This window comes from Pleurodeles waltl, chromosome 1_1 (assembly GCF_031143425.1).
Source record: "Pleurodeles waltl isolate 20211129_DDA chromosome 1_1, aPleWal1.hap1.20221129, whole genome shotgun sequence".
NCBI classification, from domain to species: domain Eukaryota; kingdom Metazoa; phylum Chordata; class Amphibia; order Caudata; family Salamandridae; genus Pleurodeles; species Pleurodeles waltl.
Genome location: NC_090436.1, coordinates 143,831,580 through 143,849,524, shown reverse-complemented (window position 1 = coordinate 143,849,524; position 17,945 = coordinate 143,831,580). Strand labels below are relative to the sequence as shown.

At 41.4% G+C, this 17,945-nt stretch overlaps 2 protein-coding genes across 3 annotated transcripts in view; one reads left to right on the top strand and one right to left on the bottom strand.

Annotated features, from left to right (window-relative positions):
- The window catches only part of C1_1H18orf32 (chromosome 1_1 C18orf32 homolog), a 30,449-nt gene extending 24,071 nt beyond the window's left edge, over positions 1–6,378 (bottom strand). The window contains exon 1 of the mRNA XM_069219189.1: positions 6,243–6,378. The gene's annotated coding sequence lies outside the window, so the exon portion shown is untranslated. The remainder of the gene's footprint in view (positions 1–6,242) is intronic.
- Positions 6,379–6,496: 118 nt separating this feature from the next.
- The window catches only part of DYM (dymeclin), a 917,326-nt gene continuing 905,877 nt past the window's right edge, over positions 6,497–17,945 (top strand). For both annotated transcript variants that reach the window (XM_069219181.1, XM_069219183.1), the window contains exon 1: positions 6,497–6,678. The gene's annotated coding sequence lies outside the window, so the exon portion shown is untranslated. The remainder of the gene's footprint in view (positions 6,679–17,945) is intronic.

Sequence of the window (17,945 nt, the reverse complement as noted above, 5' to 3'; positions counted from 1 at the left end):
GGGAAGGAATATCATGGTGAAAGGCAACTGCGACATCATAAATCACACCCAGCCAGGAGAATGCAGCATAAATGATGAGGGCATAACCTATCATTTGTGAAATGCACAACATACCGCAACCACTTCTCAACACCTACCCCATGAAGGTTGCGGCGCTCCCGCCCTCCTACAAGGTACTTTACAGTAGCCTCAACTACCCAACATAGAATGCAAGACCACCTGCACTCCTACTACCTAATAAATGGCAATGTGAGGGGCTCCACTGGTACAGCAATCCTGTGTCGATCTAAGGATACCTCCCAGAGGATTCATCCCCAAGAGGGTAGGACACAGGGGTCCCAAGGTGGGCACAAACATCCCACATCGGCAGGAAGACCTCATTAGGTCCCCCGTATGTGGAATAATCATGGGCCACTTGTGGCCGCTCCCGGTTCCCTATCACTAGGGGAAATTTGGGGTCCTGAGAGAGCCTCCAGGCTCGGGCGTCTTGTTTTGCACGAAACCTGACACAGCCTCACCCGGGTCTGTCCGGGATCGATGAGCACCTGGGAGGAACACAGCTTCTCCTACTGTGCACCCGCACTCAGCCAGGGGCGCGGTGTCACCAGGGGCGGCTTGGATCTGCCAGAGGGGCCCTGCCAGGAGGAACACCTCCATGGGTGTAAAACCATCTGCTCCCTCCTCCTCGCATTCCTTCCCGGGTTTTAGGTGCAACCATAACACAAAGCAAAGTGAAGCCTCCATCGACCACCACTCCAGCAGCCCAGGGTAGGCCTCAACTCTGGGACACACAGGGCCTCTCCCAGCTGGGGTTTCCGTTAATGCGGCGAGACCTTTATTTATTTAGCCTACCAAATGTCTGGACCTTCCCTTCTTCAAGGTGTCCAGGAATCTTATATAAGGGGTCTGGCTTCATCTTTGGCGGCCTTCAGGGGTTCTCCACTGAGAGACATTTATGCTGCCACCACATGGGCAAAACTTCACACTTTCATTGCACATTATTAATTAACAATGAAGGGGAGGTATATACTTCTTTCTTAAGTTCACAGGTACTTTCTGTGGTTCATTAATATGTTAATGCAGTGTATTTCTGAATAAAGAACACTTGGTTTTGTATACCACTTTCCGTGTACTCCTTTGATTGAATTTTTTTTACAATTTTTATGTTGTGGTTTGGTATTTGCTCCATAGGTGAGGACTGGGATGGGGAAGCAGGAGGAGAAAGGTAATATTCAATACTCTCTGTCATAATCTTCCTCGTCCCAGTCCTCACTTATGCATCAATGTCACCTTAGTGGACAGAATTCACCCATCTTAAAAACTTCTGCTGTGTACCAATTGCAATACAGTTCCACAGGAAGACTACCTACTGTGCCTCAGATATGAGAGGCCTAGCTTGGAATGTCCTGAAAGTAACATGACAACAAAAGAAATACTAAGACATGAACAAATATTGAAAACTGTTCCCAATCCTCAAGGAGGGAGAGAACCTAGGACTGGTACAAGGAGAACTCAGAGTAATTAAGAATCCTAGTGACTAGCTGAGTCGTTACTTTTAACTAACCAAGTTATTATTTTTGTTTGGTAGGACCTCTCTATAGATCAGTCTCTTTTTCAAGTCTGTGGCCACTAATAATCTTTTGGTTAATATTTACCACTGTTTTTGTATATTATGATATTCTTAAAACTTTCGAGTAGCTGTTCAATAACATTCCGTATACAACTGTCTCTCAATAGGTTGTATGATAACTATTTTAGATTCCTGAAAGCTAATACATGTCTGTCTATTGATGCCAATGGTATAATGATGAAAGGTAGTGCTGAGATGGGCATTTGAAAAGGCGAGGAATGTAACCTCTTTTAGGGCTAGAGGAGAGAAGTGCAAATGGATCAGCAGCGACTGATGGAGTGAACAAGACATGACCCAACACATCTGCATTTAAGTCTCTGTTGAGAAGTGAGAAACTACGTGGCCACTCATGAGCATTCAACTTTATATGCGAGTCTACCAACGAATATTGTTCCATGATTCCTGAAGGTAGTTTTAAAACACAAATATTGCTCAAGGGAGTGTCAGGTGAGTGTCTGAAATCCAAAAATATGCATATCTACTAAGTGTCTATAGTCGAATTCCAGTCACCTCCCTCCTCTAACACTTTGCACTTTTACTAGAAATACATTGCACACATTGTATCAAACTGGTTTAAACATTCAACACAGGGTACTCACTAACCCTATGAATTAGAGAACAAAACGTGGCAGAAAAAATCCACAGGCTGAATTGCACAAAGTAGGCTCAATCTTGACTCAAATCCTGGTTTTACGACTTTATCAAATTGTGTGATCCGAGGCAAATTACTACGCTGACCTCATCAGAGGTCACCTCCCATCGAACTGGAAGCATGGCACAGGACACATGAAAAGGGAAGGAAAGGTATAGCGATCGTGCTGCAGGAATGCCCACTAGACACCAGGGATTTTGTTTTTTTGTTTACCATTATATTGGGAGCGAACCCTAAGGCAAGGGTCGCTCCCCAGGGGACAATTTTTTAATTAGGCCTTTTCTGCCCTCCTCTACCCCCCCCCCGGGGCAGAAGCCACTAGACACCAGGGACAAAGTTGTTCTGCCCACCGGTGGGCAGATGGGGCAATTACCCCTGATCCACTCCCAGCAGAGGGGATTGGGGGGGGCTCTTCCCTGTCACAGGCACTTGGCCTACCTACACAAGAGAGGTATCATTTTTACTGGGAGACTGAGGGGAACATTCGGTGGTGGGAAATTTGTGCCGGTGTGGTGATCCCACACACAAATGTGGGGAAAATGTGATTTATTTTTTAGCTAAATTTGAGGTTTCTGGGTAAGAAAACACTGGGGTATAGCAGCAAGTCACACCCCCCTGGACTCCCCCGTATGTCTAGTTTTCAGAAATGTTTGGGTGAGCCCAGGACCAAAAATGCAGGTGCCCCCCTACCCGCAAAAACAGGTAGTTTTGTATTTTATAATTTTAATGTGTCCACATAGTGTTTTGGGGCATTTTCTTTTGCGGGCACTAGGCCTACCCACACAAGTGAGGTACCATTTTTAATCAGGAGACTTGGGGGGAAAACACTGGGTCGAAGGAAATTTGTGGCTCCTCTCAGATTCCAGAACTTTCTGTCACCAAAATGCGTGGGAAAAGTGTTTTTTGCCAAATTTTGAGGTTTACAAAGAAGAGCCCCACAAGTCACCCCATCTTGGATTCCCCTACGTTTTTAGTTTTAAAAAATGCACAGGTTTGGTAGGTTTCCCTAGGTGTCTGCTGAGCTAGAGGCAAAAATCCACAGCTAGGCACTTTGCAAAAAACAGGTCTGTTTTCTTTGGAGAAATGTGATGTGTCCACGTTGTGTTTTGGGGCATTTCCTGTCGCGGGCACTAGGCCTACCCACAAAAGTGAGGTACCATTTTTATCAGGATTCTTGGGGAAATGTTGAGTGGCTCCTCTCTGATTCCAGACCTTTCTATCACCGAAATGTGAGGAAAATGTGTTTTTTGGCCATATTGTAAGGTTTGCAAAGGATTCTGGGTAACAGAACCTGGTGAGAGCCCAACAAGTCACCCCATCCTGGATCTCCCTAGGTGTCTAGTTTTCAAAAATGCACAGGTTTGGTAGGTTTCCCTAGGTGCCGGCTGAGCTAGAGGCCAAGATCCACAGCTAGGCTCTTTCCAAAAAATACATCAGATTTCAATGTAAAAATGTGATGTGTCCATGTTGCGTTTCCTATTGCGGGCATCAGGCTTACCCACACAAGTGAGGTACCATTTTTATCTGGAGACTTGGGGGAACGCAGAATAGCTGAACAAGTGTTAATGCCCCTCGTGTTTCTCTACATTTTTTCCTTCCAAATGTAAGACAGTGTGTAAAAAAGACGTCTATTTGAGAAATGCCCTGTAATTCACATGCTAGTATGGGCACCCCGGAATTCAGAGATGTGCAAATAACCACTGCTTCTCAACACCTTATCTTGTGCCCACTTTGGAAATCAAAGGTTTTCTTGATACCTATTTTTCACCAAATGTATTGCTGTATACCCGTTATACAATGAAAACCCATTGCAAGGCTCAGCTTGTTTATTGGCTCTTGGTACCTAGTGTTCTTTTTGAACCTACAAGCCCTATATATCCCCTCAACCAGAAGAGTCAAGCAGATGTAACAGTATATTGATTTTGAAAATCTGACATCGCAGAAAAAAGTTACAGAGTAAAACGTGGAGGAAAATGGCTGTTTTTTTCACCTCAATTTCAATATTTTATTTTCAGCTGTTATTTTCTGTAGGAAAACCTTGTAGGATCTACACAATTGGCCCCTTGCTGGATTCAGAACTTTGTCTAATATTCAGAAATGCTTAACTGTCCGGGATCCAGCATTGGTTTCACACCCATTTCTGTCACTAACTGGAAGGAGGCTAAAAGCACAAAAAATATTAAAAATGGGGTAGGTTCCAGTAAAATGCCAAAATTGTGTTGAAAAATTGGGTTTTCTGATTCAAGTCTGCCTGTTCCTGAAAGGAGGATGATGATTTTAGCACCGCAAACTCTTTGTCGATGTCATTTGCAGGGAAAAAAACACAAGCATTCTTCTGCAGCCCTTTTCCTTTTTTTAAAAAAAAACTAAATTTTAGCTGTATTTTGGCTAATTTATCGGTCTCCCCCAGGGGAAGCCACAAACTCTGAGTAGCTCTAGAATCCCTAGGATGTTGGGCAAAAAGGACGCAAATTTTGCATGGTTAGCTAATGTGGACAAAACGTTAGGAGGGCCTAAGCGCGAACTGCCCCAAAAAGGCCAAAAGAGGCCTGGCATCGAAGGGATTAAAAATGTAAAAGGGGTTAAAAAGTTTTACCCAAAAACACAAAGCTGTTCATACAAGTGAAAAAAATTGAAATCAGAACAGAGGTCTCGTGGTTCCAAGTTCAGGAATGGAGTCACTCTGGGCTTTAAATCGACCCGGTCCTGCCAAGTCTGAGCACTTGCACTGGAGAAAACATGGTCCCCTTTTGTTGACTTTGCTCATAATAATAATGATGATGAGAAAGGCAACTACAAAACAAACAAACAGAACCTGTATGACAGGCTTTGATGTACGGTAAACTGACCAATAATATAATCTGGGTAATGTCACTTTGGAACCACTCCCTGCTAACTATTCTGAGCAATCCATGTATCTGCATTATTAACATTCCTAACGGTAAAGGTATTTACTAAAGCTGCATTCAGCAGCATGTCTTCTGTGCTGCAGCTCCTGGATCCAAATTACCTCGTCGCCTTGCTAACAAACATTGCCCACCACAGCCACCTTTGCACAGCCCGGGCTCATGGTGTTCACCAGAGATGTTGCTAACAACAGTGTTGGTGGTGCAGTGTTCCATGGTTGAGGGGCCCACATCACCCCAGTTATGCGTGTTTTTCTTTACTACCTAGACCATAGCTGCCAAGTTTATCTTGTCCATGCGTGACTAGTTAGGCCAATCACGATTGTTTTCTTTGAATTCTGGAACTTGCAGTCTTGTTTATCCCATTGTAAGACCAGGACAAATCCCAGAAATCTAAGAAAAAAAAATGAGACTGGACTAATTAGTGACACGTAGATATAGAAAACTTGGCAGCTATGCTAAAAAGCAGTGGGCCTATTTTGCTTGTTTGCATTAGGGCTCATGTCGGCCCTGTTAAGAGAGTGTTCTGTGAAAGATGGCACCGAGGCGCACTAATATATCACTACTGGTAGATCATACTTGGCTGACTTAAGAAGGGGTGGGTGTCCAGAGGTTGGTGGGCAGGAACAGGAGGAATAAGTAGATGACCAATGGAATATTTAACTCCTGTGATACTTAGACCTGAAATCTCTGAACATTTTATAAATACCTATGTAACAAGTAATACTGGAATTAACAACTTTGGCACAGCTTCTTTTAAATTACCTATCACATTGTCTCACGGTTCTCTGATATGGTAAACGCGTGGCCAACGTGTATGTTGCGTTGAGATAAAGGCAGTGCACATTTTGGGGGAGGGGGCTACTACTGTACATTTTAAATAATTGCGACTGTCACAGAAAGCCGGACCCCGAAACGTGCTCCGTTACAGACTGGATTCAATATAATCTTCTGTTGAATTAAAAAAAAATGGTGTATGCCATCTGTATTGCTGACAAGTCAAAAAAAATACCCGCACTTCTCTCACATTACTTTCTGCCAGTACCGCACGTACCTTAGTTTCTTGCTCCCTTGAATCCAACTCTTACTTGCTGGATCCTTCACTCCGCCTGACTATCCAGACGTCAACAAACCAGTCAGGAACTGTCACACTCCGGAAGTGTGCCGACAACTTCCGGGGGTGACGCGTCTCCAGTGAGATAATACCCAATCGCAGAACAGTTGCAGAGACGTCATGACCCGGAGGCGTGGATTAGTGGACGCTCACGCCCCTCCCTTCAGTCTGACAGGTGAGGGGGTGGCGGCTGCACGTCCGGGTTGAAGGGGGCGGAGCTTCGACGTGGAAACATGGCGTCCCAGTGAACGCAGTGACAGCAGCCGGGCATTGGGATATAGGTGTAAACCGGAGAGAAGGACTAGGCGCTGAGGACAACAGACCGTGACAGGCTCTGGGCGAGGAGCAACCCACGGGTGAAGCCAGGAAGAGAGAGGTGAGAGAGGGTGCATATATCACTAACTAGCTGCTCTCAGGCACAGGATGATGGCTCAGACTGTGTATGATGAACCAATAGTGCATCTATGTGCCTAGTTTGAGTGGTGGTGAATTAGAGGAGGCATGGAAGTGTGTGTTACAGCTGAGGGATACGCACTGCATTGCACTTTATTTGTATTTATATACCGCTTACTTCCCTTGACGAGGTGTTTAAGCTCTTTGTGGCACTAACACGCTATTCTGGACCCCAAGGTTAGTGGTTAGTTCACTTATCGAACGTGTGCTGCTGCTGCACCGGTAGACTCCGTAATAGTATGTTTTGTAGCAAAGTTATGTGTAGGAGTGGTGCAAGGATCTAAGGAACGCCCAAGGCTATCTATAATAATGCGCAGATGACCATAGTGCGTGTAGTTTGGGGAAACTGATGGACCTGTCAGACCTTATTAGTACTATATATGAAAATATACCCTTTATGCTGGTGAGAGGGGCGGGTGCAGCATAATGACATTTAACGTGTGGTGTGGAAGTGGGATTAACCATTTGGAACGTGTGTTTAGTGGCATCAATAATGGGGTATGCTACCCTGGACGTCTGCTGGCTCTGATCTTACTTTCCGTTTCTAGTCTGCCTATGGCAGGCTGTCTAAACGAATGTTGCATTTAACCATGCTAAGCATGCAGATGGAAAATATACGTTTGAGTTAGATTTAATTGTAAAATAACCCTCCCAGTCCCAATGACGCACTTCTGTTTTAAAGCTTGGTATATGCAAATGCATGTAAAGAGTATGTGCTGTATTAGACGAATGCATGTGGATTAACACATCAGTTGCTCATTGTTAAAGCATGTGTTAGAACATATTTCTTTGACGGCAATACAAGGATTGTCTGGGTGTATAGGGAGTAAACGTGTGTGCTGTAGTAAAGAAATGCATATGGGGTAACAGCAGTTACCTGGAGTTTAAGTAAGTGCGAGAGCCACATATTTTAGAAGCAAACACATACATTAGAAATAACTGTAGATTCATGTATCCACAGGAGAATGTATAGAAATACCCAAAGGATGTAGAGCAATTTAAAAAGTGGAACTGGCTGCCTTCTCTATTTTATTCAAATCAATCTGCTATTATAAGGCTAAAAGACGTTCAGCGTCATTATTTTCACCTATTGTTATAATAATAATAATATTGCCATATTCATATATAAACGACCCCGAATTGAGGCAGGACAATTGCTGAAGGCAGATGCACTTTTCCTTGCTAGAAAGTTGGAATGGGTGGAGGAGCTGATAACGTCATCTTTTCATGTTCATTTTTTAGAGGTTCGTAAGGGCAATTTAGTAATTCTACTCAATGCTTTGAATGTTATCGTGTCACTTTGAAAATTGATAATCTGTACCTACAAAGAGTAGGAATAATATTGGGGAAGGAGAAAGCTAGGCATGAATTCTATATTTTTAATGTGTCATATACATCAGAAATTAGAAGAGGACATTTTTGGAATTGCTGATTACATATGCCAAAATGTGGTCTGAAAACTACATATTGTTTTTGTGATGTTAATGCTCAGACCCCTAAAATATTAGCCCAGACAACAATACATAAAGAGCAGTAATATCATTGGCAATTCCCACATGTGTGCATATTTAACATGGCAGAAAATACGAGAGGGACATCTTTGTTAATTGCATATAACAATGAGGGTATTATATGTCGATGTGTTACTGTCCAAAAACTGCATAGAAGTTGGAGGTGTGGTAGATTGCTTCTCTAATTGGATTATGAACATAAGTTATAACGAGTATTAGAGAAGAAGCAAGTAACAAATATTGCCCAAATGAAATCATTTAGCCCCCCCCCCCTTAATGCGCACACTGCAACAATACATGGTATACCTATAAAGGCACGTTGTATATAGTAAATCGAAAGGAAAGAATTATCGAAGTAACTGAAACTTATACTATAACAAATATGTCCATCTTAAGAAACAGTAATGTTCCCCAAGTCTTTGTTATTAAGTCTGGCCCATCATTTCATACGCTGCAAAACCTGATCTTACTAAATCAAACACCAATAGCAATAAATAGAGACTTCAAAACTGTTGAAAAGTAATAATAGGAAAATTATTAAATGATAAATGTCAAATAAAAAGTAATGGTTTTGATGGGGAAAAGGCTGGCTTTATTGAGAACAAGTGCTGTTTACTGTCAAATATTTGCCACCGACTTTTAGCAGGGTGCTTGTGCGGGTCTTGCAGAGTTGCGGGCAATATAAGAACATAGGAGGGAGAGAAGCAGTCAAAAAAGGGACCACACTCAGCTTCCCTCTAGTATTACCATCCTTTACACAAGAGAGGGGAGCCTCGCAGTTAGCAAGCTCTAAATTTGATAAGTTTCCAAATTACTGATCTTGGTTTAGTAAGTGTGGGGGGTACCATGACATTCAAGGTTCTTCCTCTTGGAGTGATTTGGTAAACATTATGTTTTCTACCTCTATAGAGTGTGACTACAGGGATCGCCCCACCCCCACTGCCTCATGGAGCCTGAATTCTTAAGAGTTATGTAGGTGTCATAGACATGACATATGGTTTGATTTACACTACCGTGTGCATGCTTTGCATTATTGGCTATCTATTATTTTTTCATGTGTGCTATTTTTTCATGTGTGTGTTGATGTGCATATATAAGTTGAGTCCATCGTCTGGGGAAAATCATGTGACTGCATGCTTTGGTTTGCACACAAGAATTGCAGTGTGCATAAGCATGAGACTACTACAAGAATGGGGGCTGTAATTACCCCTTAACAATATGTTTTTGTGCTTTTCTGTTTAAGAGACCATTAATTGGAAAAGGTCCTATATGGTCGGTATGATTGCATGCTTCCTGTTTAGCGCACTGTGTAGACTAGCAATAGGAACTGGTACATACTATAATCTGTAGAATTTCTACGGATGTAGTTGGTCCTGAAGAATTATAGATGTTAGGGGTCATTGCACCTATTGTACATCACACTGTTTTTATCCTTATTTATAAACAAGGAGTAGGATCCTGAAGGCTTTCTTAACTTGCACTTAGGTTTCAGCAAGAGCTCCGCTTACAAACTGCGTTGAGTCAGCCCACTCACACTAGGTGCAGTGGGTGAGGATCCAATGATGAAGCATGCCACTGTTGGTACTAGTGGGTGAGGATCCTACTAATATAGCCGTGTGATGTAAGGGTCACCCCTTTTTACCTGGGTGCAGATCCCTTTCCATGGTGGTACATACTGAGACCAGTGATATGGAAACTTATAACATTTAGAGTTTGCTAAAGAGAGTCTCTCTTCTCTTGTGTAAAAGCACTGCGGGAAAGGCATCTTGGTCCATGGCCAGCTTTGGTCGGTTTTGGGAGAGCATTGTCTGCTCCTCTATGGTGCTAAATAGGATTAGGTAGGATATGCATGTGCCCCCTTCCCTCTACCCTCGCTCAGCCATTTGTACTAGGTGCAATATGCACCTAGGTCAGTGTTTTCAAACCTTATGTTTAGCCTTTCTTTCTTAGTATTACATTATAATAACACATGTATGTACAGTTCAGGGTCTGGAAGCATCAGAGAGCTCGTAGTGTGGTGGAGCAGGATCCCCCCGCTCTCTGAATACTGCTGCTAAATATTTGTACTGAGACCCTTGGTGGTGAGGACAATTACTCCCACTGAGAAGAACTACTCCCACTTAATTCTTGTTAAGAACATACCTATTGTAGGCAGGTTCTACAGCTGCCAAGACAAGTTGTCTGGGACTGGAAGTCCTTTGAAAGGGAGTAGGCTGAATTGGATGACAAGGAGTGGAAGTGTTAAAAACAGACAAACTCCTTAGCTTCATAGTTATTTTGTTTAATTTTGGATTTTTTAGCAGAGTCAGTTACTGCTCATACACACAGATACTGCATACGTTGAAGTTAAAGTGGAAATGGGATATCATGAAAACCTTGTATGGCTTGATTTAGGGCCACTCTCAAATAGTAAGCTAATTGTTCTCTTCAGAACCCTGCGCAGCCCACTTGCATGATAGCTCAGAACAATGCATAACTTTAACTGTGATTTTAAGTGAATTTCAGTGCTTTAAGAACATGTTAATGTGCTATACCAATCCTCTTCATAACTTAATTTTAACTGTAGTAATTTCAGCGAAAAAATATATGTATTACAATTTATTGGCAAGACCAAACTAAAAAGGACTTTACGTGGACTTCTCAGAATAGGGAGAGTAGGGCTTAAAGTACACACAGGTCATGCCTTGCTCAGGGTACAAGATTGAATCCCCTGTTTTGCTGATGGGGCATGGAGGAGTGTGCATGTTTCTTCCTCCTCCTGCTTTTCACTACTCCCTCGTAGGGTGCCATTGATCATGTAAAGTCATGTATAGCTAAATGCAGTTTGATGGGGGAGGGATGGAAAAGTGGGTAGGAGTATGCCAAACTAATATGCACAACTTTTGAAATAACATAAAATACATAGAAATAATGGTATATGCATCATGTTGTCCCTTTTTGCAGGTGTAATTTGGTCCCAGTCACTCAGTACTCTGCTTTTGGTAGTGTCTGACATTGGAGATCCTAGCACACAGTTAAATATATTCGGGGGATAGGCATACAACTAGAGTGAGGAGCATGAAGAGTATTCCCATTAGTAGGTATGTAGTGATTTCAAACCTATGCCTGTTCTAGGTTGATCTAAGGTATTTCTGTTATTAATATCTCCAATCCCTGGCTACATAGCAGGAATGTTACTTTCTGAAGTACAAGTCACAAGGGTAGTCCTACTCCTTAGAAAGTCCTAGTGAGCAGAGAATCCGCTTTCATACAAGGAGGGTAGTATAGTTAGTATTAGTGTCCTAGTGTAGTCGGATGGGGTTTTAATTCGTTGGGATGTTAGGATCAATGCATTATAAGATCATTAGTGACAATGTGTTGGCACTTCTGCTTTCTCAATTTCTTTTCCAACTGAACAATTTATTTTGTGAGTTTTATTGTGTACTCTAGACAAGTCTTGTTCTGCTCTGCTGAGAAAATGACCCCATATCTAGTCCAATATTGGCATCTTGTCATTGATTTTATATGGAACACATTTGCAGTGGGCACTTTTTATCTCTTCTGTGAGAAATGTGTATTTTGCGGGTGGGTGCTATTGATTGTCTCCAGTGATGGAGAATGCAGATTTAAGCTTCTTCCAATGTGTTTGCTAGCCATCTTATATAAGTGGGAAGTCAGTTACAGTAAATTGCCTACACTGAGTAGCAACGCAAGGTGATCCAACAGGGTGACCCTTAGAAGTTGTTTGCTCTAGATAAGTCCAATCAATCTGCCTTCCAAAGAGCTTTTAAAATAGTGCAGTGATGTGGGAAGTGAGATAAATAACAAATGCTGCATTTTGCATCTCCATCAGGCATCACTGAGCAGTACACCATATTTATGTAGCTGTATGAATCCTCAGTGGAGAACAATACTACAAGTGTAAAATGTTGATTTATAGGAACTTCAGCCTTCTGTTCGTATTACCCTGTTATGAGTGCTCTTTGGATCTCTCCAGTCTTCCTCAAAGTATACTTTCTGAAATACATTCTGCCAGTGGTGTCTAGTCTCGTGTTCCACTGGTTTATAGTATAGTAGATTTACAAGTGACCCTTAGAGCAGTGAAACGTGGCCTCCCAGCCGGCGTAATGTGTTCAGGTATTGACAAATAGATGTGAGGAGGTTATGAGGGACAGGTGGAACGGCATCTTTCAGGTGGGCTAAGTAGGAGTCAGTAGTGCCAGAATCATTGTTCTGCTAGGCCATTATTTTGAGATATGATCTGACATTTTTAAACCTCACATTTGATAGTGGACTGTCTAGGGTTAGGTATTCCTGTGTTGTGTCATATCAAGGATTTGTATTTATCATTTAGGATAGTGATGCTAGCGCGCCTTGTCCTTAGTAAACTTACAAGGGGACGCGTATAGGTCGATGAATCTTTTGGATCACATAGAGTATCCTAGTTAAGTGGTGACCAGAGAAAAAATCAACAACAATCCCAACCAGTTCATATAACACCAAAAACCTAGTTTAATAAGAAAATACCATCACTCTCACAAAGATTAGTTCGTTTTATTCCCTATTAATTACAATACTAATCAAAACCTTTATTTCAATGTATCCATAGTTAATCAAACTTTATTAGCATCATTAACAATAGTTAATCAAGATTTTAATAATGTGCGAAAACAACATTAAACTGAAATTGCAAATTCATACATTGATTAATTCAGCAATGCGAGTCAGTCACCTCAAAGTCACCATTAAGTCACCCCCTGTCACCCTACCTATTTCAAATTAGCATTAGCATGTGGGTCTTCATGTGAAAAACAATTTAGTCAAAAATCAATAATTTGGAAAATAATCTAATTTAAGAGAGAAAGCATTCTAAGCAGCGCAGTTGGGTACCTAGAAGGAAAACGCACATTAGTCAGTTTTCATTTATAGCTACCTATCCAAGATAGATCAGCAACAAGTCAGTCTTCGTCTCCAGGTCATCAGTCATCAGCAAGGCAAGGGCTCACAGAGAGCAAGCCCAAATTGCAGCACTTCAGACAGCATCTCCTGACGTCATCAAAATTCTCCTCTCCACTCTGATTTCCCTTCTCGTGTCATGACTTTTTATTAGGGTCTCTTAGTCTGTCCCACAAATCGCTAATTGGTCATCCTTATCAGGGGTTACGACTCTAACCTATAGTTTTTGTTTGCCACTTATTCGCATCAGTTCGAGCATCAAGTTCCATTAACATGATTGGTCTTTTTGTCGATGAGAACATCATCCGGCTTTTCAGGTAACAAAATTGTTGCCCACTGCTCTTAGTTAGTGGTTCCATTGTTCAAGTCCTGGGAAAGTACATTTAGCCTACTCTACACATAATTGTATCAATTTGTTCTGATCGTCTCCTGTCCACTGGTGAGTTTGCAGAATTTCTAGCAGAGCTCATTTTGAACTCTGTACAGTTCAAGGTCCTTTTCTCCAGTTCCAGCCCTCTGCGGCTCATCGTGTCTCCACGTTTAAGCAAGCAAGGCCCAGCGCCGCCCAGGCCTCTAGTTCGGCTAAGTTATGGATACAAAGCATCATAAGCATAGGTTATCATCAGTTATGGCATATCAATACAAAACTTTAAAACTTTCACATTATTTAGTACTGTTAACACAGATGGTGACCACTCCCCGTGGGCACATTTTGCACATTACACGTTATTTGCAATTATTAGTTTTCAAATGCCATTTTTCTCATTAGTATGTATACGCAAATCATTAGAATATTCTCATATTAGCATATCTGCTGCAACAAGCCTTCCTCTGATGACTAAATATGTCATCACACCTTCCTTTTGTCACTCATTACAATTTACTTTCAGCTACATTTTGATCCCTTTTGTTTACATTTTCCCTATAGATTCTTCTTCTGGGTTGTTCTTCCCTCCTCTGATCATTTTGAGCCCTTCTTAATTGAATTTTGTGCCATAATTTACATGCCCCCCCATAATCCTAATATAACAACAATCACAATCCGTATTCCCTGAACAATTTTCCACAATATCCCACCCCAGATTTGACTAAACCAATTACCTATTGTGATAAATCCATTTCCAACCTTTTCCCAAACTCCGGGTTCCTTCAGCTCTTTCAAATCATTACTTGCATTAGTTAAATTAGTAAGCAATTCTTTTACTTATTTCTCATTTGCTGGTATGTATAAACAACAGTACCTCTCATTAAGCATTTTGCAGACTCCTCTGTCTTTTGCAAATATTATGTCTAAAGCAAGTCTATTTTGAAGCGTCATAGCTCTATCAGCAGCTAATGCTGTGTTTAATAAGAGTATAGCTCCTGTAAAATTAGTTAACATATTATTATCTACTATAGTTGAAAGCTTTCAAATCTTATTTGCATTCAATATAACTCCTACAGAAGGAATTACTGCTCCAAAGATATCCCCCGCTATTGCAGAGGCTGATTCTCTCCTTTGTCTCTTCTGGTGTAACTCAGCCATTTTTGGTATCTTTTTCAAATCATCTATTTGATAAATCTTAGGAAAAACTATTCCCAAGTAACATGTCCCATACCACCCTTTAGGGAGTCGGTAATAAGCATTGAGTCCACAAATATAATACATTCCAGGAATCACAGGGTCCGCACCATTCATAATGAATGTCCATTTACTCTGAAACAAAAACACATGCCTACATGCACTTGTTCCCACATATAAAGTGTCAGTGCGTGATTTTGGCCTATATATGCAAAGCTTCCCTACATGTAATACGTCTTGGGCCAATTTCCCTTGTGTTTTAATAGCAGTGTAAGCATAATCATTCTGGTAAGTTCTCTTTTCTAAGCCTTTTTCCAATTTTTCTTTCAATGCTTTTCTCCTGTCGTTAGTATGTCCAATAAAGCTCTTTTCCATAGGCGTTAATAAACAAGTTAAATTGTTGTGATGCACATATGCTGTGCCAAAAGTTAGAGTAGGCTCAAAGAATCCTCTAACTAATACTATATCATGATCCTTAGCTATCTTAAAAATATCTAATTATAGGAACAAAGGAAAATACTAAATCATAATTTGAATAGAAATACTGAATATATTCTTGGTTATAGAATCGAGTTAGTATCAAACTGCATGTTATTCCATAAGTCAGAGGTAGACTATGATAAGTAACCCCTTCTTCCACATAGGAAGGTATTTGCGTACACACAAGACAATCCTTTGCATCCATTGTTTCTTCATACTCGCTCAATAAACGATAAAAGACGTTAGAAGACAACTCTCCCTTTGCGTTAGTATAATCATGCAAATATTGCTCATCTAATTTAAACCTCTCTATAGCTGTTGGTGTATTAGTTTCATGAACAGATGTAACCTTTGCTTCTCACACCTCATGAATTGACATTCCCACAATCATTATTATAAACAATATTCCACACACAATCGCCATTCCTACACTCAAATATCTACAATACTTAATATGCCTAACGTTATTATCTAGACTAGCCATGATCTGTAAAGAATCAGAAAGCAGATTTTAGCTCTTAATTAATGTGCAACACAGAAAAAACCCAAAAATATACTTCTTTTCTCCACGCTTCAACTTCACACGACAGGACCCCTTTACTTCCTTTGTCAAAATCGGTTAGCAGCTGGTCATTTTCAGGATTTTAAATGTCAAATCAGGCTATCAATGTCTCTTCCGATAAATCAATAATCTCAATTTCTTTTGTTTAAACTCAACAACTCAGTATATTTGATTGATTTTTCTTCATGTTGCATCAAAATACTGATTTGGGACTTCTCTGTCAAAACAAAAGGACATGAACTCGTTTTGCCAATCACATGTTGTGGCATATGCCCACTCTGGTCCCGAGTATTTTCGACTTGCCACTCTCTTTCTTTTCAACCTCCTTTCTCCTGTTAGTTCAGAATCGCTCAATTCATCTTTCTTTGTGGTGTCTAGTTCTTCCTCTATTGTTTCATTTATTACCAAGTCCTTTTTCTTGCCTATTTGAGACTCAGGCCAATGATCTCCTTTTCTTACTCCTGTCAACAATCTCTTCAAGATCAGAATTTTCTCTTTTACCTTGTCCGACGTGCCTTCTCTTGATGGACCTGCAACAGGCTCAGGAGTAGTCAAATCACTCAACCTTTCCCCTTTTAGGTTCTGGCACTTTATATTCTTGCGTTTTAGCACTCCTTGTTTTTGTGAGAACCTCTCCTGTGCATGGATCTCTTGATACTTCTGCTGCATCGGTTTCTCGATTTCTTTCCGGATTTTCCATACTCTCGTCTCTTACTGGGGTGATTGATCCTTCCTCCGCCAATTCTGGGTCTACTTCCGGCTCAGCCTGTTCTGGCTCTGGTTCAGGTGGAACCATTCGTTTTGCTGCTGCTGGCGTTCTCCGCAACACTTCTTCATGATCCTGAGGACTCACCACTTTCTCTATGTGGCTTGCATGTATCCAGTTAGGCAATCCTGCACACTTCACAGCTGTTGTAGTTGTCAGCACCACTTGGTATGGACCTCTCCAACGTGGCTCTAGGCAAGTCTTGCGCACATGATGATTTTTTATCACAAATCACAACCCAATCTCCCGCTCTTAGTGTGGCCTGGGTCGTGGATAGGTGGCAGGGTAACGGCTTGAACCTGCTGAGAAAAAGATCGAACCACATCAGCTAGACCCATGCAGTAGTCCAACACCATATCATCTGTAATATTGACAAGAGCATTGGCTAGTATTGCTGGCAGTCTCATTGCTCTCCCCATAAGAATCTCGTGTGGGGACAATCTTGTCTTCTTGTCAGGTACATTTCTCATTGAAATCAACACTAGAGGCAATGCATCTGGCCATTTCAGATTTGTAGCTGCACACATTTTGGTAATTCTCGACTTCAGAGTACCGTTCATTTGCTCTATGAGTCCTGATGCTACTGGACGATAAAAGAAGTGAAGTTTCTGCTCGATGTTTAATGCTGCACATAAGAGCTTAATCACTTCGTTATTGAAGTGTGTTCCCCTGTCTGATTCTAAAGAGATCGGGAATCCAAACCTTGGTATCAGTTCTCTAATGAGTAGCTTTGCAACTGTGAGACTGTCATTTCTACATGTGGGGTATGCTTCAATCCAATGACTAAACACACACACAATCACCAACACGTACCTCAGTCCACCACATGCAGGCATTTCAATGAAATCCAATTGCATTCTGCTGAATGGTCGTCCTGCTCTTCCAATGTGGCTCAAATTTACAACTGTCCCTTTTCCCACGTTTAGTTGCTGACAGATTACACATCTGTGACACACTACTTCAGCTGCTTGTCTAAATTGTGGATTGAACCAATCAACTTTGAATAACCTAATCATGGTATCCCTTCCAATGTGTGCTTGACCATGGTGCTACCGAGCCATCTGAGACAGCAGACAATTCGTCAATACCATCTGACCCTCCTCAGATACCCAGATCTCATCTGGTCTCTGTATACACTTCAGCTGTGCCCACAGCTTTTACTCTGCATTGTCTGCATTTTCTTGTAATGTTTTCAATTCCTCTAGGGTGTCAATTACTTTTAATGCAAAATTGGCACAACTGGTCTCTACTTCTTGCATTAGTTCCCATTTATCCTTAAACGATATACATTCAAGGCGCAAAACCTTGCTACCTGATCTGCATACCCATTTCCCAAGGAAATGTAGTCTGGTGTTTTCTGGTGTGCACTGCATTT